The 26605-nt window shown below is 41.2% G+C and overlaps 2 protein-coding genes and 1 pseudogene across 7 annotated transcripts in view; 1 reads left to right on the forward strand and 2 right to left on the reverse strand.

Annotated features, from left to right (window-relative positions):
* The window catches only part of PIGF (phosphatidylinositol glycan anchor biosynthesis class F), a 77276-nt gene extending 55671 nt beyond the window's left edge, over nt 1–21605 (reverse strand). The window contains exon 1 of the mRNA XM_070429142.1: nt 21493–21605. The gene's annotated coding sequence lies outside the window, so the exon portion shown is untranslated. The remainder of the gene's footprint in view (nt 1–21492) is intronic.
* On the reverse strand, nt 15466–26414 carry LOC139019629 (small ribosomal subunit protein uS8-like; annotated as a pseudogene).
* The window catches only part of SOCS5 (suppressor of cytokine signaling 5), a 47395-nt gene continuing 44189 nt past the window's right edge, over nt 23400–26605 (forward strand). For 3 of the 6 annotated variants that reach the window (XM_070429151.1, XM_070429147.1, XM_070429152.1), the window contains exon 1: nt 23701–23901. The gene's annotated coding sequence lies outside the window, so the exon portion shown is untranslated. Of the gene's footprint in view, nt 23576–23700; nt 23902–24303; nt 24759–26605 lie in introns of those variants that run through there. The other 3 variants (XM_070429148.1, XM_070429153.1, XM_070429149.1) reach the window with 2 other exon arrangements.

Below are 26605 nucleotides of genomic sequence, written 5' to 3' on the forward strand. Positions count from 1 at the left end.
TAGCTAGAAGGCAACAGGCTTAGCACAGCTATTCTTCCCTTTTGGTTCTCCTCCCTGCACCGCTTTGCCTATTATATCCCTGCTACCAGGCAGACCCACCTGCCGCGAGCCAATCGCTGCTGAGCAGCCTCAAGGAGTCAGGATGGAAACTGGCTTCTATTAAGATTCCAGATTGTGACCTTGCTTGTGGAAAAGATTAAATCTCCCTATCTTATCTCTGGCTAATTGGGCAGGAGGTAGGGAGACAAGAATTTATCATACAATTTGCCACCTGCTGACTAGAACACTAATGTAGCCATTTCGGAGGCAGGCTCTGATTTTAGTGACAGGCTGAGGAGAAAAAGGACATAGTCTGGGTTTCTGGGACATGTAGTGAGAACCTGCTCCTGGGACTTCTAACTGCACGATCAGAAGACTGGTATTTTATGGGTGGCCAAGTTTTATGTGGCTTGAGGTGTGTGTGTGTGTGTGTGTGTGTGTGTGTGTGTGTGTGTGGCGCGTAGAGAGAGAGAAACAGAGGGACAGAGAGATTGATTTCATCTCTCCTAACAGATCCAAAGGTGTATGAGCATGCAGGCACTTAGAAATTATTTAGCTCAGTGCTTCTCAAACTCCTTGTTCATCAGAATCAATTGGAGGTTTGCTAACACAGAGATTGCTCAGTTCCACTCCCAGAGTTTCTGATTCAGTAGCTCTGGGCTGGGGCCTGAGATTTGCATTTCTCATAAATTACCAAATGATGCTGATGAGAACCACTGATTTTGGCCAACCTCCTGATGTCGTCACAGATGAGGAAACTGAAGCCCAACAGTTAATAAAAGCACACACCCAGGAGCTCACAATGGTTATTGGCTAAAGCCAGACTAGAACAGAGATTCCTGACTTCTAATCTGGTGCTTTTCCCACCACTTCAGGCTGGTGCCTGGCCAGAGTGCCAGGGAGGTGCTAGTCTAATAATAAACATGTTATCCTTTGTGGCTGAAGATTACCAGCCTCTACATTGTTTCCTCTTCCCCTGCCTTCCCCAGTCCAACATCACTGGCCCTGCTGCTTCAGTACATAAATAGCTCAGTCCGGCCCACTCACCCCATCACCCAGTGGGACTTAGAATCAGGTCCTGTTCCCACAGCTAAGGTGCTCACTCCCAAAGGTCTAATGCCTAGCTTACTCCCTTCATACCCTTGCTGGCAAATGAACTGGAGATCATGTGTATTGGCCCTAAGTTATAGCTCTCTCTACATGGATGTTGACCAGAGGTTTGACCTTGGTGTTCGACATTTATCCTGCCTGCCACCTAAGTCAGGTTATTGTGCCTCTGTGGAATCCAAATTCTGGAAGGAGACAAAGAGACGTCTGGAAGCCTCTGACTGGAGAGCCTGATGGATTAAATCCAAGCCTTGAACAGTCACAAAAAGCTGTTGGGGTGCCTGGGCAATGTGGAGTCGATCTGGACAATGCATTCCAGATGGTTCACCTTCCGTCCTTGGGTTTGGGACCAGTTGGAGCTCCTGGGCGGTCTCCCAAGGTAGACCCCCAGAGAGCTCAGGGCAACTGTCCAGTGGAAGGGACCAGGCTCAGGATGACTGTGGCAGGCTCGAAATTGGAGGAAGGGCCCCTCCTTTTGTGAAGCATCTGGATATCATTTTCAGTCTATTAAAAACACTAACTATACTCTGCTAAATACAGCCAATTAAAAAAAAAAAAACACTTAGAGGACAATTCCAGGCCAAGCAGTTGCCCCAAAATGGATCCAAATAATTTTGGGCTATACTACAGGTGAAGCTCAGAGAAAGGCTCCAACATTCTCTAATGGGCATCCAATCACCACCACCACCTATGTCCACCTCCCAACTTTACCAGCTCTTGAGCAATGACACCACCCACTGACTACAAAGACTCAAGGGCAATGTCAGGGCTTAACAGTATAATTTGCTTTGTTGTTGCTGTTGTTAATCCTCACCCGAGGATACTTTTTTCCACTGATTTAAAAAAAATTTTTTTTTAGAGAGAGTGGAAGGGAGAGAGGGAGAGGGAGAGAGAGAAACAGCAATGTGAGAAAGAAACATTGATTGGTTGTCTCCCCAACGTGCCTCAACCAGGGTAGGATCCAACCCAGGTACTTGCTCTTGACTGGGACTCAAACTCACGACCGTTCAGTTCTCGGACAACGCTCTAACCACTGACCACCACCAGACAGGGCAGTATATTTTGCTTTTTTGTTTTTGTTTTATTTTAGCTTGTGCACAGTGTTCAAGACAGATATAGAAGATTTTCTTCCACTTTCAAGGCTTTCTGACTGGTTTATAGAAAATAAGCATAAGATAGAAGAAGGGTAGGGACAAGGGAGAGCACATGAGAGAACAGAGAGACTCGATGGATGAGCCACCTGATAATTCCCAGTGGACTCCATGGTCTGTGAATTAGCTTTGGCTATGACGGAACTTTTTTACTGTGAAGAAAGACTTATTTGCCTGTGGCCCTGTTGCAACCCCGAGGTTGGATGGTAATCTGAGGCCAGTTAGCTAATAGCCACCCCCTCCAAGAAGCCTGGGGAGAAGACAAGAGGTGAAGAGTGTGCCTCTGCCAGATGAGTGTCCAAGGCTGGATGGGAGAGAACCAGTCCCTGCTATGGGGAAATCCTGGTGAACAAGACACCATATCCCAGTGCCGGGGAGCTTTGGGCTTACTAGAAAAGAAGTGTCACAAAGCAGATGCGCTAAACAATTCCAAAGGAAATGAGTCCATCAATACTGAGGGGCACAGGGAAGAAGTGAACAGAGCAGGCAGGGTAATATGGAAGAAGAGTTGCTGAAAAAGAATACCCCTTTCAATCCAATAGTCAGACACAAAGGAAGCCTGGGTACAACCCTGCCCAAGCATTCCAGTGTCCATTCTGTTGCTTATGGAACTGTGCTTTACTAAAATTATTTTGGACACATTTCTAGAAGGTAAATATCAGAGAATTAAAATCTTACACATCCAATTAATCCCCCAGAATCACTTTGTTTGAGGAGTGGAAAAGTCATATATATCCTGAACTATTTCTGATGCTAATAATCCACAATGGGAGAAAAGAATAACATTCTTGACATAAATCTACTATAAATATATATCATTATACAAAACAAGCTATGAATAATCGAATACACAAATCTATACACTGCAAACTTCTGGGGGACAGACCTCTACAGAGCATGTCCATATGCTTCTCACTACTTAATCTTACTATGTTCTTGGGAGTCAGACAAGAGAATCCTTATCCCTGTTATTCAGAGACCTCATCTGACCCTGGTCCTCCTGGATGCGTCAGCCTGCAAATCTACAACCTGAGGCCCAGACCCTCACCTGTCTTGACAGAACTTTTCTGGGCAGCCAAACACCCTGCTGCATTCCGAGGTGTTATTAATTATTGTTGATGTTGCTCATGGCAGCTCTGCTGTGAAATGCCAGGCCTCCTAATAGCTCAGCCTCGGGCTCTGTGCTTGTCTTCTTGGAATCACACCTCGGGACTAACCTTTACCTTCTTTTACGAAAGCAGGACACTGACACACTCTCAACTGCCATAAACAATAATTTTCTGAAACTCATCATCTTGTGATAACTGACACATATCATGAGCACCAGCCAATCCTTCTGGAATAATAATGACAGGCACACAAGGAAATGACAGTTATTTTTTCCCTCTAGAGTTAAATGGGGACATTTGAAATTGTTTCCCAGACCAAGAAATTTACACGATACAGAACTTGCCTGGACTGAATGTTTCTTATTCACTTGAACTTTAAGAGAAACTTTCTCAAGGGTCCAGACAAGTGTGGCTCTAGTTCTTTCGATGGAAGAAATGTTTGTTTTCAGCCTGTCCATACCTGGTGACCAGCAGCACTGCTCTTCGGCATGATGTCAGGTACTTCCCCAATATGTTGGACCTCTCCCTTTGTGACTCGTGCTTCTCAACAACAGGTTGAATGAAGGAGCTCAGGATTTTCCCAGTCTGAGACATGCCCCAAATCGGCTTGCCTACGGAACAGAAGCAGCAGATGCAGGGCATCTCTGCTCAGTCCTCATTTCCTTTCCTGAAACAGCCATAAGCTCAACTTGAGGTGGAGGCTTCCGTGTTCGCTTAGGAGGAAGATACCTGAAGAATTACTCCATGATGAAAACTGGAGGGCAGAATTGGAAAGACACCAGGAGGCTTTTGCAATCTGATGATATTCCTGGGGCTCAATGAATCCTTCCATCTGATCTCCTGCTTCCAGGAGGCTTCCTCCCCTGGCTTCCCTCAGGTGTGGTGATGAGCCTTTCATTTGACATTGAGCAGCTATTTCCACATGGTCTGTCCATGCCTCCATCTAAAAAAATTGTTGGATTCTGGGTTTTTCCCACCTCCCCAGCTACTTCACTGTGAGAAATGAGATTACCCTGCAGTAAGTATTTTAGGGAGAAGGTACACAGACTTATTGTTACCAAATATATCTAAATTTACTTTAATCCATAGCAATTTATGTTCGGAGAAAAGATATAGCAGTTTTCCTTTTCCAAGGTTTTCCTTCTGATTGCTCAAGTCACCCTTGTAACTCTCAGAACCACCCTTTGACAGTTGAAAACAATGCCATCCCATAGTGATTTGTTTGAAGGAGTCAGAATTGGTGACAAAATTCATGTCTAGCCTCCTGATTCCCATTCTGGGTTCTTTCTACCAGTCTTCCTTATTTCATTTATCCAGTGTAGCAACTCAAATGAAAAAGTGCCTACTACATGCCATGGAAGAAACAGGTTTCTAGCCTTATCTCCCACAGCCCACCCACACAAACCATCTGTCCAGCCACACAAAAATAGCTGGTGTTTTCAGCCTCTGCACCTTTGCTCCTGCCATGTGACTTGCTTGAACTGCCTTCCTCCAATTCTCTGCTTAATGAAACTTAATCATTCTTTAAGCCCAAGCTCAACTGTCCTCTCCTATATTTCTCTCCTGATTATTGCAGCAGGAAGTAATTTCTTGCTGGGGATGAAGTTACTTTAAAAAAAAAAAAACAACTTTGAGGGCACCATATACTGCTTTGGATTATAATATTTTGCAGGTGAATTTTCATCTCCCCAAGTAAACTGTGAGCCTAAAGGAGGCAGAAACTGTGTTTCGCACATCTTAGTGTTCCCCACGGAGTCTTGCATATAATAGAAGCTCAATAGTTATGAAATGAGTAGACATAGGAGAGTTAAGTGGCTCTCTAACGTTTCACAGAACGCCAGAATCTGACCTCCATGTACTCCACCAAGTCATGCTGAAAACAATGCAGTTTCCACTATGATTAGCCTCTTTGTAGGTCAAAAATGGTTTAAAATAGGCTTTTTTATATAGCTCAATCTAATACAATGCAGATTGAGCTGTTCAGAAAAAAACAGAATAGTTTAAATGGTTGGGCTTGAAAACCTGAAATTCCTATGCTGTTGGCTAGCAAGAAATGAATACCCCTCTTCCCAGGATGCCTCCTCTTTTAAACATGAATTGATTCTCACCATGAGTCAGTGTAATAACAAAGTATGGTGGTCATTAAGGTGCCTTTATGGACCAAATAAAGAGAATCAGAGAGTGACCCAGTGTTATCTTCCTTCAATCACCCATGCACTATTTCCGTCAGCATTGAGTAAACGCACTCTGTCTGCCCACACTGAGCTAGATGTTATGGATACAGAAGTAACACAAAATCTCTGCCCTCATGGAATGCCAATCTGGTGACTATCTATGCCTATTGCTATAGTAGTACTAGCACTCTTCTTTTTGTTTTATCTGAAGAGTTAAAGTAAGGGTGGAACTCCAGGCATCATTCTGTACATGAAGTGTATACTCAATCTGCATACTGGGTCAATATGTATACTGAAATGTAATGAATGGAAATTATTATGCTTACTAGGATCCTTTCAGGAAGTTTTTTGGGGGTGGGAGACTCCTAAGAGAGTTGCTCAAGTAACAACAGAAGTTCACTCACCTGCCTTCAAAGAGGGGTAGAGTGTGGTTACTAAAGAGGTCTTCTGCTGAGCAGAGGGTACAAGTTTGGGTCAGAACTACATTGTTCAAGCCAACAGAGAAAAGACTGATCCTATCCTCTTTCCTCTGTGGTTCTCAGGCTGTCTTTAACTAAATATTAAACACATATTTAAAGAGTATGGGTTGAAGCAATACCAAAGCGGCCTATTAAGGCAGCTGTCTGTCTTGGTTAGCCTTGTTTATCTGTTTTGGTTTATCTTTATTTATCAAAGGTAATGAAGCATTTCTTGGGCAGTAGCAGAAGCCACAATGGAACTCAGGAGTCTTAACCCAGTATTACATCATACACATTAACATCCCATTGCTATTAGCAATTCATTCAATTTGTTTATTTATTAATGACAATTATCTGCATTGCTCAAATGACTTCCTCATCCAAATTAAATATTCAGATATTAAGTCAACAACATCAATTTTCTAAAGGCCATACCTCTCTCCAGTACAAGAGGGAAACAACTCAAGCAAAGGCTAATAGGCGATTTTCTACCAGTACTGTGCTAGATACTGGCACAATGTAGTTTTGTCATTGTAGAAAAGACCTAGTATGGTTCATTCAGAAGACTACTCTGCTAAACAAACCAAGAAATGTTTCTGTAGAAGGATAAAAATAATCATAAGTACAGCATCATTAAAATATCACAGATATATCCTAAACCGCTCTAGCTCTCTTAGTTCTTTATCATTGCAGTTACCTAAATTCCTATAGCATTTATTTTGTTCATCTCTCTAGTACTTCTTGGTATAACAAATTTATAAGTCAAGGAGTAAAGGAGAATTTCCCCTTTCATGTTCTAAAATTGCTTCTTTCAAAGTTCAGGTGTTCCTTATCCCCTTTAGTTTTGGTGTTGGATAGTCTGATGACTCATTCTTGATTATATAGTATATGAACTTCATATTCATAAAATTCAATCATGTTTTTGTTCAGTATTCTTTCCAAAGTGCTTTATCCACTGCAGTAAGCCACCAGTCCTCAAATCATTTATGAGGCCTTTCTGCAACTGTTCTAGTTCTTCATGTTTGTATTGATATATGTATAGTTCCCAAAAGAGTAGGTGATAAGCACACAAGATGTAGACTACCATGATTCTATATATATCCAGGTTGATGTTTACATAATTCTTTAATAATAAACAGGTCAGTATTTTACACAACCATTTGTCATCAATCCATGTTTTTATCCAGGCATTTCCTTGCTGTATGAACTTTCTTACTGCAAAAACAGTCCTCCTGTAGCAAATACCTGTCTAGGACGTTCCTTTAAAACTCCTTGCCTGCTGCTGCAAATCTTCCCTGATACTGGTTTTCTATACATACATAAGCACTTATCTACATACAAAAAAATAACCACACGTGCAAATAAAACTAAAAAAAATGTTTCTCCTTTGCTTCTGCAAAATATCAAACAACAACCTTCTCCTAGTCCCTGTACATTTCATTTTCTCGTTAGCTCTTTCTACTCCCTGACTGAACTCCATATTCCCTGCTGGCCTCTAGGGTTCTTTCTCATCTTTTTTAAAAAACAGGGTAAATATTAAAAACACAACAAAAAGAAAAGACTTCTCATTCTCCAACTAATGTGCAGGATAATAAGTGAAGAGCAATGCAGTGAGGAGCAAATAGGTCTCTTAAGCCAAATAAATTTTAGCAATTAACAGCATCTTCTGTGCATGGAACTTAAAAATACAGTTTTTGATACTTCACACCTTATGAATGCCAATTGGGAAACTTGCATTTAGGTAATAATTAACTTTTTAAAACTGGACTCCAATGTTGCAGAGTCCAATTTTAAAGTAGTTAATATTTTTGGATGAATGGGAATCATATGATAGATTGATGAGGAATGAATGAAATGTATGAGCTTTAAGCTGTTAGAAGGTAATAATCCCTTTGGGGCCTTCCAGATAGTCTGTGAGCTAGTATTCTGTAGAATTAATACAACTATGACAGCAACATACATTTAAATAAATGAATTAGCCCTAGAAACTGGTACTTTTCAAGGTTTTATTGGAATATCTTCAAGAAGACAGCACTGTACTCATTCATTCAGGAAAAGTTTTTTTGTTGTTGTTGTTGTTTTTAAGGCAGATGAAAATTGGTAGTATAGGTGCTCCAGGTTGTCTTCCATCTTTCCCTGATTTATCCATTCTGAATACTTTTAGTCTAGAGAATCATCATTGGCCTCAAGACTCCCTAACAAAAGCCTCTACTGAGTTTCATTCTGAGTTCCCCAGTGATAGGTTCAATGACAGTAGTTCTGCTTGAAGATGTAGCTGGATCTTCACCTTCACATGATCAGGCCACTGAGTAGGCAGCATCGTATTTTGGTGAATTGGGAGTGAACATAAAATTCACAGGGACAAATGTTGACCCAAATACAAGGAAGGAGTCCAGTATTTTAAAATATGTAATTAGTCAGTGACTAGGAACTCTTCCGTACATGAGTCTGGAAAGATAAGTCATATACAGAATGTTTTCTTTTTCTACCTTAAATATCTGTACTAGTTAACTAGACAATACCATGTGATTTTAGAGGCGTTGGACTCATTTTTACAGTAAAGATATAAGCTAAGTATGAGGTCCCAAAAAGCTACTTGTTGTGGAAGTTTTTTGAGAACCTAACTAAAAGTCCCTATCAGAAGCTGTCTGTTGTTAATGAGAAGCTCGTTGAAATAGAATAATGTATAAAAACCAACTATCCTTCCCAGCTGACTTAATTTTTGAAGAAAGCTGAAAAAACAGACATGTGACCTGTGGTCTGAGAGATACCCAAATAGATCCCTCCAACATATTTATATTCAAACTTTACCCTGCAGAGAATTTCAGTTTCTACTTCAAAGATGTTGTGGCTAATGGAAAGGTTCATATGCATCTTCCTCCTGAATGATCCTTTAAAAGTCAGCATGTTCCCCAACCTCCAGCTACATTAATTATCTCAAAGCAGCCATAAACATTCTGTAAAGGTTCTATAGAATTTAAGAGCCCACCAGCTCTTATTTACAAAGCTCTTTGATACCTACTCACAGACTTTTTGTTCAGAATGAAAATGCATAGGATGCATAGCTTCTTCTTAGAACATTCACTATTTTCCTTTTTGCTATTTAGGAATAGGAGTCTACTAATTTAAAGCAAATGTCCAAAAAAAGCACATCATCCTCCAGGTAGTTTGGCAATATCTAGGCAATTTTTACATTTTTAAAAATATTTTTATTGATTTCAGGGAGGAAGGGAGAGGGAGAGATAGAAACATCAATGATCAGAGAGAATCACTGATTGGCATATAGTTTTTAAAAGACAGTATTGTAAGTGAAAAAATAGGTTAACATCAAATGTTTCAACAATAACACTTAGGTCTGAAGAAAATGGAGTAACATATTTAAGATTCATAATTAAATGTGAGCTGAGAATTTTTATATTCAGAAAAACTGACTTTTGGGTACAAGGAACACAAAGTGTTACCAGCATGTAAAAACTCAGGGGATATTGTTCCTGTGAGTCCTTCCTGTGTATCTACTAGAAAACAAGCTTCAAAGTAACTCATGCCACATCAGTAGGGAGATTTGTGAGGATTAAAATATACAGCTACTTGTAGAATCAGGATAAAGTGAGGAATGAAAGGGAGCTAGTATTGTATGCAGTGGGTATACACTCAGACAAATGTAGATATAGTAGAAACTACTTTTCAAAAATAGAAGCAAATGCAGAGTGCAAACGAAAAACATGTAACTTTTAGCAATCGTGGTGGTGATGGTACTATTATTGTTCTGAGCCTATTGTGTTCCTAAGCCTATGGTTCTAAATTTAAATTAGAAGTATAAAAATAAACTCAGCATGTATTTTATTTTTAATAGTATATAGATATTTCCTAGCTCTGTCCACTAAAAAGGCCTAAAAACCATGCTAACACAGAAGTGATAAACATATTTAGTGCCTATAATGTGGTTTTGAAATACCATTTCCTACTGAAAGAAACCAGGGCCTATTGGAGAAATGGCAGATTCCAGATCTGGGGCATGCGATGTACAAGATGAGCCTAGAATATTTTGTCATATCAGATGGCAAGGAAGCTATCAAAAATTACCAGGATCATGTCAAAAGGACTCAAGTACCAATGGAAGAGGATCTCTCTGGCCAAAGGGAGATAAATTGAGAGGCAATAAAAGTAATGATAGCAATGACTCAAAACCCATAAAATATGAAGAATACATGAGTTTATGATGACTAAAATAAAAAGTCACCTTTGTAGGAGGACCAGAAATATTAGTGAACAAAGGGAAAAAATCAAGCACTTACTTTTCCTCTTTTATCTAAATTGTACCACCAATTAAACAATAGATGGGAGGAAGTATCTTTTTATAGAAATATTCTAGCTAATAAATGAAAAATATATAACTGAATTAGAATATCCTATAGCCCACAATAAATTAATGGGTCTAGGCATTGAGCATCAATATATGCTAAAGTCACAGAGACCTCCTGATTACCACTCATTATCTTGCCAAAGGTGAGACTCAAAACCTGAGTCTCATCAAGCCTAAAAATCCAGTTACGTTTGCAGGAAATATGAAGGGCAGGAGAACTTGCCGAACTGCACCAAGAGTATGGCACTGGCATCATCCAGGCTGCAGGAAACTCTACAGGTCAAATTGCTCTGGGTTCTTTAACAGATAAACTGCATGGAAAATAAATGTTTGGAAAGGAAAACTAAGTTTAAAGAGGTTTAAAAGACCTATCAAAGATTTTTAAAAATGGACACCACTGAACCACAGTGTTCAGGAATGCCACTTGGTTGCTAAAACCTAAAAATTAGAAGGAAGTGATTTCTATAGAGGTCAGTATAGTGGTTACTTTCAGGGGAAGGGAGGCAGTTATGATCACCACAGAGCACATGCAGGGCCTCTAACATGGCTGACCAAGTTCTGTTTCTTGATCTTGGGTGACGGTTAAAAGTGTGCTTACTGTATAACAATCCATTAAGCTCCATATTTGTTTTGTTTGGGTGTCTGTATTTTTGTTTTATTTGATAATAAAAAGTGGTATTAAAATTTTAAATGCACATATCTTTTGACTTAGCAATTTCACTGCTTGTCTATAAAATAAACTCACTGAAAGATGCAGATATAAGTATAGGCATGTTCACTGCAGTACAATATGTTTGTAATTGCTAAAAAGTTGGGGTGGTGATGGAAATGTCTGTTAGATGGGGGCTCATTGAATAAATCATGGTACATCACACATTGGAACAGTATGCAGCCAAGAAAAATGAGATAGGTCTATATCTCAGACATATCATTAAGTGGAAAAAAAGCAAGATGTAAAATAATATTATAATGATCTCATATGTGTATACACATGCATACACATTGTATTTGCATTAAAAATATTTTGCAATAAAATACCCCAAATGAGAAAACATGAAGGCCAGAAAGGATCAGTGTAGGAAAAGCATGACAAGATGGCTGGCAAAAGTAAACTATTGGTGAGTTCAACCCCAAGAGAGCAGATTTACTACTATGTGCAAGATTTGTTTAGGCTTCGTTTTAATAAATAATGAGACACAAATTAAATTAAAGGTCATCTTACCATTGATGGTTCCTTAGAGTCTTCAGAGTATTGAATTCAACTTAAACTTGGAGCCCCTGTGCTGTTGGGTGGACAGGAAATTCAACTTTGGTCAGTCTGAAGTATCTTGTGTACACTCACTGAGGGCTCTGGCAGGGACCAGGCATCTTAAGAAGCACAAGAACATCTGGAGGCCCTTCTCATCATTACTCCATAATAGAGTGTCCCAATCTGCATTATCCCTTTGGGTTGACCCTCTGCTATTTTCTAGAAAAGAGATACTCTTTGGTAAAGACATGGCCTCCCTGAGGCATGCAGAACAGGGGTACTGCCAAGAAGCAGAGAATAGATCTTGATAGTGTGGGGAAATATGGTTCTCCTCAAGCCACAATTCTCTTTGATGGGTTTATTCAGAACTAAAGCCTGGAAGTTCAGCCACAAGCCTCTCCTGAGGTAAAGACACAGAACCAGTTAGAATGAGAGAGGAAAAGGGGAAAAGACAGGTAGACAACAGAAATCAATATTTCTCAAAAGCTTTTCTCACCAAATTCCTTTCATTTTAGAGCTGAGGAAACAGGGACATGGGCATAATAACCACAGGCATATTAGTACATAGTTACCAACAGAGCTGGCTCTTTCTACTATGTCACAGTGCCTCTTGGCTTTTCCTAATTCCCAACCTGTTCTATTCTACATTTCCCTTGTTAATTGGCACATAAGTTTCTGCACCTAGAGTTTTAGACATATTTGGAAACTTCTTTTAAACATGTTGATCCACTCAGGGCTGAATTATCTGTGACAGCAAGAATAGCTCCACCCTGGGGCATATCCAGCAGGAAGAGGGATGAGGGGATAAATCACATTGTGTTCCATTCTTCCTGGCTCTTGATATTTTCACACAAGAGAAATCAGGTTCCTCGGGGTGCACAGGCCCAAAAGGCCATTTTTAGGGTGTGTGTGGAGGAAAAGTCCTTCGGTGGAGGAAAAGGTAAAGTCCTACAGGCCCAGTTACTCTCTACAGACACCCTTAGGATGGCCTTGGGGACCCTGATTCCTCCTGTGGCAATGATATACGTGCACTGGATGATTTGGAAGAGGCAGGTGAATGAGCTATATGTATGTAGCTAAGTCGTTGATCCTTCTTAGCAACAGCTGGCAAGACCCTGTCCTTTTCTTACTGCCTCTGAGAGTCACTGTTCACCTGCATCTAGGCAGGAAAGGGAAGAGGAAGTGGTATTGCATCTAATTTTGAGAGTAATCATTACTATATCAGTGTGCAAAGGGCACGTTCCAGTGGGCAGTATGGGAGTGCTCAGGATTGTCTAGCTATAGGCATGGTCTAACACTTTCTTGTATTCTTTCTTCTAATAATAAATTGCGAGAGAACAGGATGTACTGTTGTGTTTATAATTCAGGCAAACCACATACAGGTATTGGCCAACATGGTTTGTCATGCTTTTTTTTCCCCTTAAGCCAACCTGACAGAAAAGCGTTGAGAGTTGCACTGACCCTTCCAACATTTTTCTGTCCAGTCCATTAATCATCAGCAGAATAGCCAAGAGACCATGTTATTGCGCTGTAGCCCAAAGAGGTCTGTGGTTGTGAATGGGTTGACTGGGAACAAAGTTATATCATTGCAGTTCTGATTGATTAATGCTGAAGTCATTGCTAAATAATGATTACCAGCCCGTTTCCACAAATCATGCAGTGGGTGAGTAAGAACTAAGTTAAACTTAGGCCTGTGATCACAGCTTTTTCTTGTGGTGGACGCAGACGTGTGGAGATAGTGGGCAAGGGAAGAAAAAACTAGATCTGATCACAAGTGAACAGAAAACAACAGCAGTTTGGGTTCTCATGGTGACTTGGGCACTTCCCTTCCTCTTGCAGTTGCTTCTCATGTCTGCATTCCCAGTCTCTCTCATCAGATTGCCTCTGAATGCTGCCACCACAGTCACTCCCCTCTATCACTCTTGCTCCCTTCTTACAGATTTCCATGACTAACCAGATGGAGTTACTGCCTACTCAAATGATTTAAACCTCCCCTTTCTCAAGGCTTTCCTACCCCAGTTCTCCAACTCCCCTCAATTCTTCCCAATTTGTTTCAAGCAAAATACATTCTATATCATTCCACTTGTCTCTTTCTCTCTGTGTCTCTTTTTTATCACTCCCATGTTCAAGTATTTGCATGCATGGAAAGATAACATTCTTCTACTTAGGTTAGATGACCTTTCAAAATATTTAGTATATTTCCACTAATCCTGAACACAGAGTAGGTAGGATATTAGAGTCACAAGAATGTTTGGACAATATCAAATTTAAATCTTGTTTGTGGTTCATTGAGGCATATTTAAACAATTAATGGGGGAAATGTTTTTAAGTTTTAAGGAATCTTGGGTTGCTTTGGTGTCAGCAACCTCTAATGTTGCTTCTTGACAGCTTTCTAATTGGTAGAAGGTGCTTCCTAAACATGCACTTTTGTGAAGTCAGAACCAGCATAGGCTGAGCCAAATCATGATTAAAATTCTTGCTGGCTGCTCCTTTTGCCAGTAGAGTTCTGTGTTTCCACTTGTTGGAAATACATCTGCCTGTCAATGTTTGAGAATGCCAGTACCTTTTTGAAATTACAAACACATAGTGTTCCTCTTCAAGAATGCCAGCATTCATAATGTTTAAGTCTCAAACTTTCAAGAAATAGAAGCAATTGAATTTCTCTGCATCTTAAAGTAAAAATGGTAATATTATATGGATTGGCAATAAATGTTATTTAACCGTTCAAAAAGGAGGTCCTTCTAAATTTATGCCTGTGTATTAGTCACAAGCTAATTCATTTCTTAACTTCAAATGACTTTCTTTTCTCTCTCTTTTTTTTTTTTTGGTCCCAGAAATTCTGAATGATTGTTACAGTGTAGAAATTTACAGAAGTTTGAGTTGAAATGAAATGTTTCAGAACTCAAGTAGACATAAATTATAATTTATTAATGCAAAGAAAACACTTAGTTGCAACATCTCTTACAGGAAAGTTTTTAAATATTCTAGATATGAAAAGATTTATGAGGTGTGATTTCATAAGTAAAAAATTATTTTGGTGAAAACTCTTTTTTGTAGATAAAATAAGAAATCACAAGAGTAACTAGATGAACCTCTGTGGAAATCATTTGCTAACTCAATTGAGCAAGTGAAGTCCATTAATCTTTAAAAACCAAAATACATGTTTATTATTAGTTTCTCGTACTGAGTTCTTTTTATTTTCTTACAGAGTTGTTTGTGGAATCTTTTATTTTGAAAACATGGTACTTTAACATGGGTTTTCAGTAACTTGATCCTAGTAATATGGTAGAAAAGGCATTAGGTTAGAAACCATAGGGCCTCGGTATCATTTTCATTCTGCTATTTACCAAGTTTGTGACTATAGTCATTTCTCTTCTATACTTTGGACCTCCATTTTCTCCTCTGTTCAACAGGAAGAAAAAATACCTAATCTAGCCCTAGCCGGTTTGGCTCAGTGGATAGAGTGTTGGCCTGAGGACTGAAGGGTCCCGGGTTCGATTGTGGTCAAGGACAGGTACCTCGGTTGCAGGCTCCTCCCCAGCCCAGGCCCTGGCGGGGACTCGTGCAGGAGGCAACCAATCGATATGTTTCTCTCACATTAATATTTCTCTGTCTTTCCCTCTCTCTTCCACTCTCTCTAAAAAATCAATGGAAAAATATCCTCAGGTGAGGATTCAAAAAAACACACACAACAAAACAAAAAAACCTGATCTCCTTGCCTCTTAATGTTGTCATGAGGATCAAATAAGGTACTAATTGTTAAATCATTTTGAAACTATAAAGTGTGAGATAGTGAGCATTCTACTCCTCTCAGATTACATTGCCTCAAATGCATTATTTAGGAAAAGTACGAACTTGAATGCCATGTGGAGTCCTTGTTGACACTGCAGATGTTGGTTAATTTTAGATTCTAAAAGAACAAAAGAACAGAAGCACAACCAAGCAAATTATCCTCTTTAGCCTTTTCTTCGAAATCTCCTATTATATGAGTACCAAACTAAAAATGGCAAGCTAAATATTATAGAAAATTACATCATTTGAAGCATTGAAATTCTGTATATCCAAGCCCTTTTGCAGAACATGACTTTATTTCCTCCAAAGCACATTACCAATGAATTTAATGCTATAAGATTGATTATGGTTATATCTTCAAGGATCAAGTAAAAGGATTTTAATCTCCAACTTTAACTTCAAGTAACACAGCCAGTAAAAACAGAAAAGAAACTAAAAATAAAAAAACAAACAAACAAACAAACAAAAACCAGAAAAGTTCCAGAAGAGTCACAAAAAGATATGCAATCCATTTTGGTGGTCATAGCCTCTCTTGAACCAATGAAAAATTGATCTAAGCTCAGCTAGCCCTGGGCTCAATTCTGAAAATTCATATTTGCAAGTGTGCATTTCTTTGTAGAACAGATGCGACAGACATGCACATACTTATGACAACTGCTTTTACAGCCTCATCAGTTTGGAAGACCTGTCCTGCTCACGTGTGCCATCTGTAAGACATCTCTTTGCATCTTGTCAAATCCGACTTCCTGCTTACACATGCATAAACAAGAGGTGTTTTGTAAAATACATAGACAGCATCTGTCATTCTATCCCTTGTTTGCATACCATCCGCTAACAAAAAAAATCCTGAAATAAGCTGAGCATTTTGTGTTTCAAAATTATGTGTATATATATATATATATATATATATATAAATTATAAGTAATATATTTAATAAATAAATTTAATATATGTAGTTCCATATATATGAAGCAATAAAACAAAGGATACTTCATATCAGAACATAGCCATTAGATTACCTGAAGCCATTTAAAAATGGTCCTGTTGATATTCTGAGTCTAGATTTTTAATAACATTTTCCGGAAAATAATCCTGTCTCAAAATTGCTCACTAAGTCTTAGTGCCTTAAGATATTGACAGAATATAGCTCTAATTAAAAATAATTCTCAAACAGAAATGTTTCACCTACATAAGATCCTTGTGTCTCCAACATGCAAAAATTTCAAAAGATGTTTCAACCTATATTTTAGAAATTTGGTAGATATTATATGATATGATATCTCAAAATGTGCTCTCCTCTGGAGGAAATATTCAAAGTAAATCCAAGGGTAGATTTTAGGACATTGCTTATTATGGATGCCGTCTTGGCTGATTATTTTAGTATTGAGTATATTATTAATCACCTTCCTATCTAGCCCATATGCTACCTCTGTTAGCACAAAGGCTGAATAAGACAGGTGCAACTTGATTCCATGTTACATAGTTCTCTCAAATTGAAACAAATTTTAACCCTCCAAAATACTTTCCCATGTGAAGGACTGGATTACTACAGATGATTACAAGCCTAAACCAGAAATGGATTCAAACAACTTTCATTCACTGCTGAAATTGAACTGGATCTGACCCCCAAAATAAATTGGCTTAGTTCCCTGTAAGAGGAACATGAATCAGGTTGCCATCTGTTCCTTTCCTTCTTTAACATCAGTGGGCTGGGTTAAACATATAACCGGAGGAGTCCTTGGGGGAAGGGGAACAGAACTCTGGGTTGGTGTGTAGATGGGTGTGTTGCAATGGTAGAGTCACCCCAAGTGCAAGAAGAGAGGAATCTGGAAATTATCTGGGGAAATATTGCAATTTGTCAAGCCATGGGAATAAGATGAGATTAATTTTCCTAAGTCTGTTTGAAGATATTGCATAAACTAAAGCTCCTTTGCTTGCCAGAGATGAAAAACATAATCTAAACTAGTTTAATCAAAAGGTAATTTAGAGTTTCTAATTCAAGCAAAGCTTGATCCAGGGCTCAAACAGTGTGACCCAGGACCTGATTTATCTCTCTCCATTTCTCTATTCAGCATCTTCAATATTGGCTCCATTCTTGGACAAGCTCTCTCCTTGTATAGCCAACATGGATGCAAGCCACTCCAGGGACTCTTGTCTCTAGATCCAAATCTAGAACAACCCTTCAATGATTTTTATTACAATTAGAATACAGTTCAAACTCTTTACCCTGAACTTCCAAGCCCTACATGATCTGATCTGGCTCCTGTGTGCTTCTTTGACTTCACCTTCTACCTCTGCCCCTCACTCCCTCCATACCACATCGGCCTTCTTTCAGTTCCTCACATCTACTTTGCCTGCTCTTGTCTCAGGGCCTCTGTCTGTGCTCTTCCCCCTCCCCTTCTTTCTGTATAGTTGCCTCCTTATCATTGATGCTCATACACCACTTCCTCAGGGAAGCCACTCTGATCACTCCAGTTACATCAGCCTTGCACTCAACATTGTTCTATCTGCAGCACCTGTAACTATACAGATTAACACCTTAATTTGCTGGTTTGTGCTTATTGTCCCCACTATAATGTAAATCCTATGAAGTTTCTTGTATGACCAGTGCCTAGAACAATGCTGGACATATAATGGCTCCAAAAAGTTTTGTTGAATAAATGAAGGAATTTAAAATTATTGTGGGTAGAATATTTATTTCATTTTCTTAGAGAACTTTTACTGTAACTATCTATCTATCTATCCATATATAAGGCTAAAATGCAAAGTGTCCCCTCGGGAGTTCAACTGGGAGACCGGGAGTTTGATTGCTCGCCATGACGTGTGCTGACCACCAGGGGGAGGTGCAAAACGAAGGAAGGCCCTGGCCGGCCCTGATTGCCGGCCAGGCCTAGGGCCCCTACCCGTGTACGAATTTCATGCACTGGGCCTCTAGTTTAATTATAAAAAGGCAATAAATAATTATAAAAAGAAATGAGGATGTCATGATTGGCTTTTGAAGAAACATTGTGGATAGTAGGCTAAAAAAGTTTATAGTGAGAATATAATTCTACTAGAAATGGTAACTTATGCCATAAACCAATGTAGGCGACAGGCAGGCCTAGGCACTATGTTAGGTAGAGGGATATAACAATGACCTGACATTGGTTTTGCACTTGAGGAGCTAAAAATCTATCAAAAATATAATTTTATAATTATAATATCTAATATCTACATAATGCAAATCATGTTCACATTTATGATTACCTCATTTGATCACCACGAGAGTCCTATGAGGTAGAGAATTATTATAATTGTTAAGACTACAGTTTTATAGGTTAAATAACTGAGGGCCAGAGAGGTTATGTGACTTGCCTTGGATGGCACAGCAAGTAATGAATAAGGTTTTTAATTTAGACCCAGATATTTTGACTATCTCTCCTGTTCTATTTTACCACTATGCCTATTCAGTGTGATAAATGTATGTGCAACATGCTATGGGAGGTCAAATATAACAGAGATTTTTTGTCTGGGGAGGTCAGGGAAGGATTCATTGAAGAAAAGTCATATAAATGGAGCTGTGAAAGGTGAGCAGGAGTTTCTAGGTAGAGAAAGAGGCATATTTCAGATAGAGATCTGATAAAAAAAAAAAAAGGAAGATGAAAATGTATAGCATGTTGCATGTGATGGGGAGCAGAGGAGTCCAGAAGAAGAGGTTGGGGCCCTATTCTGTGAAAGATTTTCAGTACCATTTTGTACACAGTTAAGTAGTCCCTGAATGCAGGGGAATGAAACAGCCAAATCTGGGTTTTCAAAAGAAAATTAGAATGGCAGATTGGTGGGTGAATTGGAGCATGAAGAAACAAGTTAGGCATTTTTTTCTTTTTCTTTTCTTTTTTTCTGTGATCGTGCAAGCAAGTTTAAGTGTCTGAGGGAGGAAAGTGCAAACGAAAAGGACAGATTACAGAATGTGTGAATTAGACTCACTTTGGGGAGGTGGAAGAAAGCGAGGAGTAAAGATTTTTAAACATTTTTAGCTTATATGACTTGGTAGATGATGATTTTCTCAACCAACTTAAAGAATATAGAAAAATGATTTGAGGAGAGAGATGGGGGTTTTCTTGTAGCTAAGATTTATCTTTAACTCATTTTTCATCTGAGGTGGCTGTTTGTAATGTCTAGTTAGATATGTTACACAGATAGTTAAAATTATGGGCCTAGCCTTTGAAAGCAACGTCGAAGCTAGACATCCAGTTTTTGGAGTCATCAAATTACAAGTTGCATAAAAATTTCTATAGCAAAAGAGGCATAGGAAACTTTTTGGCTTGATGGAAATGTTCTATTTCATGGTTATGATAGTGGTTACACTGTTATACATGACTTAAAACAGATCAAAATTTTACACATAAATGGATGTATGTTATCTTAAATCCCTTATAAAACTAAAAATAGAAGTGAACTGCTTTATATAAATAGTAAGTGATAAGTAATTTTTTAAAAATTTTTAATCAGTTGTCTTTTAGAAACAAGAAGAGACTGGGAAATTGTTCTACACACACCAGTTAAAAACATCAGCATGGAAAGCTGCCATGGTTTCCGTTGTTCCAGAAGCCAGTGCTAGATATGCCAGTTTATGGGCCATATAGGAGTTCTGCATTCAAAATCGTATTCCCTCCCCAAACCACCCTCCTCCATCCTCAGCTCACCTTGTACCACCTGGGTTGACTTCTGTATTCGGAAGAGCTAAGACAAGAAAGGTGCTTGAAGAATATAATATGACTCATTGCTGAACAAGAAATCTTTGCTTATTGATTGATTTTAGGCTAAAGGCCAATTTGGCCTCCTTTTATGGCACCATTCCTTCAGCATCACTTCCAAATTGTCCTTTCAGTGCTCAGCTTAAAATCTACTTTGCCCAAAAAAACATTTTTAATTTGATAGGAGGAGGAGAAGTCTGATACCTACATTCACCCATCAGCGTGGACACATCTACCATGAGTATACAGTTACCAAATGTGTATCTTTATGTTCACATCTCAATTCTGTCACTTACTAAGTCTTTGAGACCTTGAAGAAAGTGAGACTAATAAAATCTACCTTGCAGGCTGGTGTGGATGAAGTCAGAGAGCATAAGTGAAATGCTGAGCATGGCATTGAGTAGGCACTTAATGAAAGGAAGATATCTTGTCAAGCCTGACTATACTTTCTGAATTATTTAGTCTGTATCATATTTTTTTTTCAATGTAAAAGCACTCTTACCTGTGCTCTGCACTCTCACCCTAACTAATACACCCTCAGGAGACATTTAGGGAATGATGGTTAGGAAGCTGACAGGTCAAGAATAAAGTTGAAAAGGATTTATATAATACATACATAGATGAGAAGAGATTATTCTGGGGAGATGGGAGGGCGAGGAACTAGATTCAGAGATGATGGCAAAGGTCTTTATATTTCCTCTTTCCATCTATTTAAAAATGTATCTTGCTAAAAAGAGGGGACAGAAGGACCCATCTTGATGAGTGGAGCTGCAAGTCTGTGTGCCAATACACCTGGTATTGATTCATGCCAGCTGGGAGAGGAGCTTGGCTTCTCAGTGTTTTACTACTGTGGTTTCCTGGGCTGGGCAGCTGGGTGTCTAATAATGATAAAAACCATAATAATACTTCATAATTACGTACTGCCCTTTGCCAGAACTTGGATTTAATTACAATGACTGTGCCGGAACTGGCAACAACTCCCTCCCTGTCGGGGTGCAATACCCAAGGGCCTGGAAATACAAAGTGAAGTGGCAACAGCAACCTTCTCCTGCAGAGTCTACCCTGGCAATTCACCCAAAGTGCTTTGAGTTGGAAGCTCATCGTCGGAAACAAAGAGTACTTTTAAACTGCCCACATGTACTTGGCACTGTCAAATAAACAGTGTCTATGAAGCAACTACTGCTACACCTGGGGCACAGCTTCATGGCATCCCAGGCCTGGAAGGGATGAACACAGATTGTCAAATTCATGATTACCCTGTCCCCTACCATGAGGCATCACTACCACTAGATTCTAATAGGTGAGTTCACTGACCTTCCATTCTGATCTGGGCCAGGGATGCTTCTGTGGCAGTGTGATTCAGGTCTCAGGCGACTCACCAATTCATTTGACACTCGTTTTCTGAGCACCCATTCTGGGCCAAGGTGCTGAGGAGACACGAAAATGTATAAAGTAAGGCATAATCCCTGCCCTCAAAGTAGCTTATCTTCTAGTTGGGGGATTTGTATTCAGGCAACTGTAACATAAAAGGAAGAGGAAAGTTCTGGGCCTTACTCTCTTTAAGAATAAGAAGAAAGGATGAGTGTTGCGGGGGGGGGGGGTGGGGGGGGTGGAGGGAGGCAAAGACTCGAGGAGGGTCTTGCAGGTGTCCCTGTCTTTTTGTTGTTGTTGTGGGGTAGGTTTTTGTTTGTTTGCCTTTGTCTTCATAGCAACTAGCATCTCCTGAATTATCTTGTTTATTTGCTACTTTACTGATAGACTCTTGTATGTCTCACCCCATTCATGAACCTTATCAGTTTTGTTCATCACTCCAGCCTAAGCATCTCAAATAATCCCTGGCACCTAGTAAAGTGCTTAGTAAATACTGGCCTGATGAATAAATGGCCAGGTGAGGCCGTGGCTGTAGAAATGGAGAGGAAAGGGCATTTGGTAAATTGAATCAACAGGGCAAAATTAGAAGGGATAGAGAGGTGTTACACAGTGGGGGCATAGCATGGAGGATTACTCCCAGGTTCCTGGCTTGGCTAAGGGAATGGATGGTGATGTTACCAAAGAAGGTAAGGAACAGGTTGTGTGGACTTCCGGAAATATCTAGGTTCCCATGGTGAAGCTCCACTGGAGAGGCCCAGACGCACATAGAAGGTGTACCCAGCCATCACGACGATTAGGCCACCTACTCTGCAACAGAACGATTATGTACGACTGAGGAGGGGGCTCGGGATCCCCTTCTGGACTCAAAGAGCCAACAGAGAACAGAGCTGGATCAACTGAAGAGAAAGACAACCTGCGGTTGTAGTTTCAGGGAAATGATAGTTCCAGGGAAACTGGGGTCAGGTGTGCATTTGGGTGGTGAAAGTTTCAAGAAGGATGTATGTAGTCTATCTATAGAATATACTGCAATGGAGATCAAGTAAGAACTGAAAAGTGACTCTTGAAGAAGAGCACTTTCAGTGGACTGACAGGGAGCATAATTTGGCTGGACTTGAAGCGTGAACTGAATGCTCGATAGGGTCTCATAGGCAAGTTGTTTTTTCCTTTGGGGGGCTGGGGGGGGGTAGGCAGTAGTTAGTTTTATGTTTGGAGGCGTCGGAATCCAATCACGGGCTTACCTAACACAGAGTTTGTGAATGATGACAGGTTTCTAGGAGGCCAGCGGGAGAGTCCTGGCAGCGTCACAAGGCCTCAACTAGGAAGCTTCTACCCTTTCGGCCATTTCTGGAGCGGGGGCCCTTCCGCGTACAGTGCAGGCAGAGAGTGGGCGACAAACACCCCTCCATGGATTTGGGAGTCACGTTTGCGACAGCTGGGCGTAGGGATGGCAATACTTGAATTAAATGGAGCGCCCAGTTTCCCGCAGATCCTGTAATGTAGTAATGACGAGGCTCCAAGCTGGAAGAAGCTCGGAGGCTCATTCACATTTTCCGCCCCGTCGCTCACACTGTCCATTCATCACTTTTCCTTTCCTTTTCCTGAACGGAGTTGAAACCAGGGCAAAGCTGGCTTCCTTCTCCCACCTCAGGTTGACCTTCCGCCCCCAAGCCCACCCGGGGCCCGACTGCGACCACGTGACCACCCTCCGTCCCCGCCAGTCGCTGCCGTCGACCCCTCCCCTCGAGCCGCAGCCCGCTTAACCCCGCCCCTCGAGCTCACGTGACCAACTCTCTCCCACCTGACTGGCTCCTCCCTTTTCCCTCCGGGCCCGACCCGACCGCCATAGCAGCTGCCCGACTCCAAAATGGCAGCCGCGCACTGCGCGCACCCGAGCGGCCGGACCTCCCGGACTCCCGGGCCGCCCCCCTCTCGCTCCCAGCCTCCCTCCCTCGGCCTTCACCTACCTGCCTCTGGATTGGCCACTAGGAATCCCGCCCCTCCAGAGCCCCTCCTGCTATTGGTCACGGTAGGCTGCCCTTCCGAGAGGCGTGCCCCCGCCGCCCCCTACCCGGGAGGTATTTTCCATTCCGAGGGGGGTTGGGGGGAGGGGGGAGGGGAGAAGGGTGTCAAGGGGGAGGCGGCCGGGAAAGGGGGTGGGGGCCTGGCGGGGCATCCGGCGGAGCTGGTGTCCCCGAGCTCGGTCCGGAGGGAGGGAGACTGCGCTCGTTCAGGCAGTCGGAGGGGACGGGACCGCGGGCGGGCGGACTCGCCCTCTCGGTGACTGCGCCGCCCGGGCCCATCCTGCCTGGCCGCAGGTGTCCCTGGATGAGGCCGCCCCGCGCACCCCGACCGGTGAGTCTCCCCGCGGCCCGCGCCCGGCACTGCCGGCACCAGTTCCCCGGCTCCTGTACCGCCCTTAGCGGCCGCCTCTACGGTCCCCGGTGCCCGCGCCCGGCGCCGTCCGCCTCCGGCCGGTGCTTCCACGCCCCGGGCGGAGGCAGCATAGTGCCTCTGGCCGGGAAGGAGACAGCGGGCGTGGGACAGCGAGCCCTGTGCAGACCGCGCCGCGCGTAGTGGGAGCTTGCGCTTAGTAGGCTCTCGATGCATTTCTGTGGAACTGCTTTCTGGTTGGGGAAACCTGAGGAACAGGGGAACAGGGTCCCCCGGGTCTAGTAGGGGAACGTTCGTGATCCAGGTTGAGGTGGATGGGGGCGAGGCTACCGGAGATTGTGGGGCAATGCGGGCGCTGCAGGGAAGGGGGCACCGCCGACTGACTTAGGGCTCTGAGGCTCTGACGGGAGCGGGGGGCCCTCAGGGTCGAAGAAAAGAGGTCCACTGGGAGAGAGGGGACACCGGGACGCTTGATGGGGGCTGAGGTGACTGGGGCACCCCGGGTTTATAACGCGAGGTGGGAAGGGATGCGCAGGCGGCTGCAGGAAGACTTCTCTGCAACTGCTCGGGGTCCTAAGATTCGTGGGGACTGGGGCTTGGGTATTCGGGTAGCTGAAGCGAAGCGACTTTCCGGAGAGGGGGTTGCGTGCAAAGAAGGATGCTAAGAAACAATTTAAGCGCACACCGTGGCATGGACCTCAAGTTTGAAGGCTGGGCGATTGGAGTCTCCAGGTGATTTTGACATTTCCTTTTGGCATTCCCACCGAAAGCTGGCTCGCAGCTAGACCTTTTCAGCTATCCTTTAATTTTAAATGTAGGTACGTATTTGATGGTGTTTTACAGTTAACCAGTTTTGCCGGAGATTCTCAAAGCTGCACCTTGAAATTCTTGTAGCAGCCGCTCCAGCTGCTGAAGATCCTTTCTTCAGGTCTCTTCTTCTATAGCCACTGCTCAGTTCTATACCAAGTGGCTCAGTTCTTACCAAGTTAACATTTAGATTGGACTGGATTGCTTAGTTTGCTACTGACTTGTATTCTACAACATTAATACGTAATTCACATGCTTTCTTTTTCTTGCTTTTAATTGTTTCTTTACAAGATCATGCAAAATTGAACCACAAATTCTATAGAAGTTTTAAGGTACTTTGTGTGTTGAATTGGAAAGATGTTGGTAAGTTAGCAGCCTAGAAACCAATACTAAAATCAGGTTGAGGTTTCTAACAGTTGGGGATCTTATGTCAGATGCTTAGTTTAATTTTAAGAATCTTGCATTTGTATAACACTCTTGAGAATGGATTAGGAACATAGGAAATGCATATCAGGGTTAGGCAGTGAGTAGCAGTCCACAGAGGCACTTCCTGTCTCTGAGAAGCAGCAGCTAAGATTTGCACAGCTAAATCTTTAATCTTTTAAATATTTCTTTAACCCCATTTGTTATCTTACTAATTTCTCATAATTTATAAAATGAAAGCTTTTTTAAGATTTTATCAAATCTTAAAGAGATTTGATAAAATTTTATAGATCAGATTGTGCCTTTTAATGCAATTCATTGGTCAGAGAAAATCTGCAAAAAAAGTTAATATGTTCAGTTGGCACCTCTTTAGTTCTTGAATAATTAATGGATAATTACTTTTTTTTTTTCTCCCTATTGTCCTTGAATTTTACTGTTTGTCCTTAGGGAGAATGTACTGGCACACAAAACAGTAGGCTAAAATACTGAAACCTAACACCTTTTAACATTATAATAGCTTCTACATTTTTCACCTTGAGATTCATCTGTAGCAAACCAGTGATCTTAGAAAGCTATTTCTTATCACCTTTGTTTAGAATGGGCTGTTTTCTCCATTTGTAGACAAGGGACAATAATGCAGTAATAACTAAACAATGAGAATGGGAAGCTTGGGAAAAAGATATATGGTATGAGCCATATTTCTTCTAGAGCTGGAATTGTAGACCATGGAGATGATTATTTTGCAGATCAGGAAACCAAGGCCCAGAATAGTGGAAGGGACAAAATTGCTAGTTAGTGATGGACAGATCTCTGGACTGTAGTCCAAGGTTTTTCTATTTTATCACATTTAAAGTGTTTATTTTATTCTATTTTTCCCACTGAGGTATTTTATTTGCACATAATGTATTATACCTATAGAAAAAGAATCCCAGGATTTGCCCTCCTGTGTGTTTTTGTCTTTTCTTCATGGTCCATAATGCCCACTGAGGTTGGCAGTACAGTGAAACGAAACTGACAGGTTGTTTTTCCATTTTGCTAGATCTTTAAGTTGCCCATGTGGTTTACAACAATTTTCCCAGCTCTGTGATCAGCAGTGATCTCAGATTCACCAATGTAACCGTGCTTCATCATCACAGTTAGAAACCGGACGATGACTTTGGAGCACAGCCTAATAAGAACCTGGAGTTTGCCTCTCTTTTTGGCATTGTTGATACTCTTAGAGCCAGTACATTCATGTGCCTCATTATGGTGGCACAGAAAGATGGCGGAAAAGCATAGTGTTTAAACTAAAACATTCTAGTGCCAACTATAAATGGCTTTTGAATTATTTGTGATGTTGTTCCCTTCTAAAGATGAGAAGTTGAGTTGACTGATTTTTTTCTCTCCATTTTTAACACCTTTACTGAGGTGTAATTAACAAACAGTAAACTTCACA

The sequence above is a fragment of the Myotis yumanensis genome, unplaced genomic scaffold (genome assembly GCF_028538775.1).
Source record: "Myotis yumanensis isolate MYYU_CA2020_CCGP unplaced genomic scaffold, mMyoYum1.0.hap1 SCAF_11, whole genome shotgun sequence".
NCBI lineage: Eukaryota > Metazoa > Chordata > Mammalia > Chiroptera > Vespertilionidae > Myotis > Myotis yumanensis.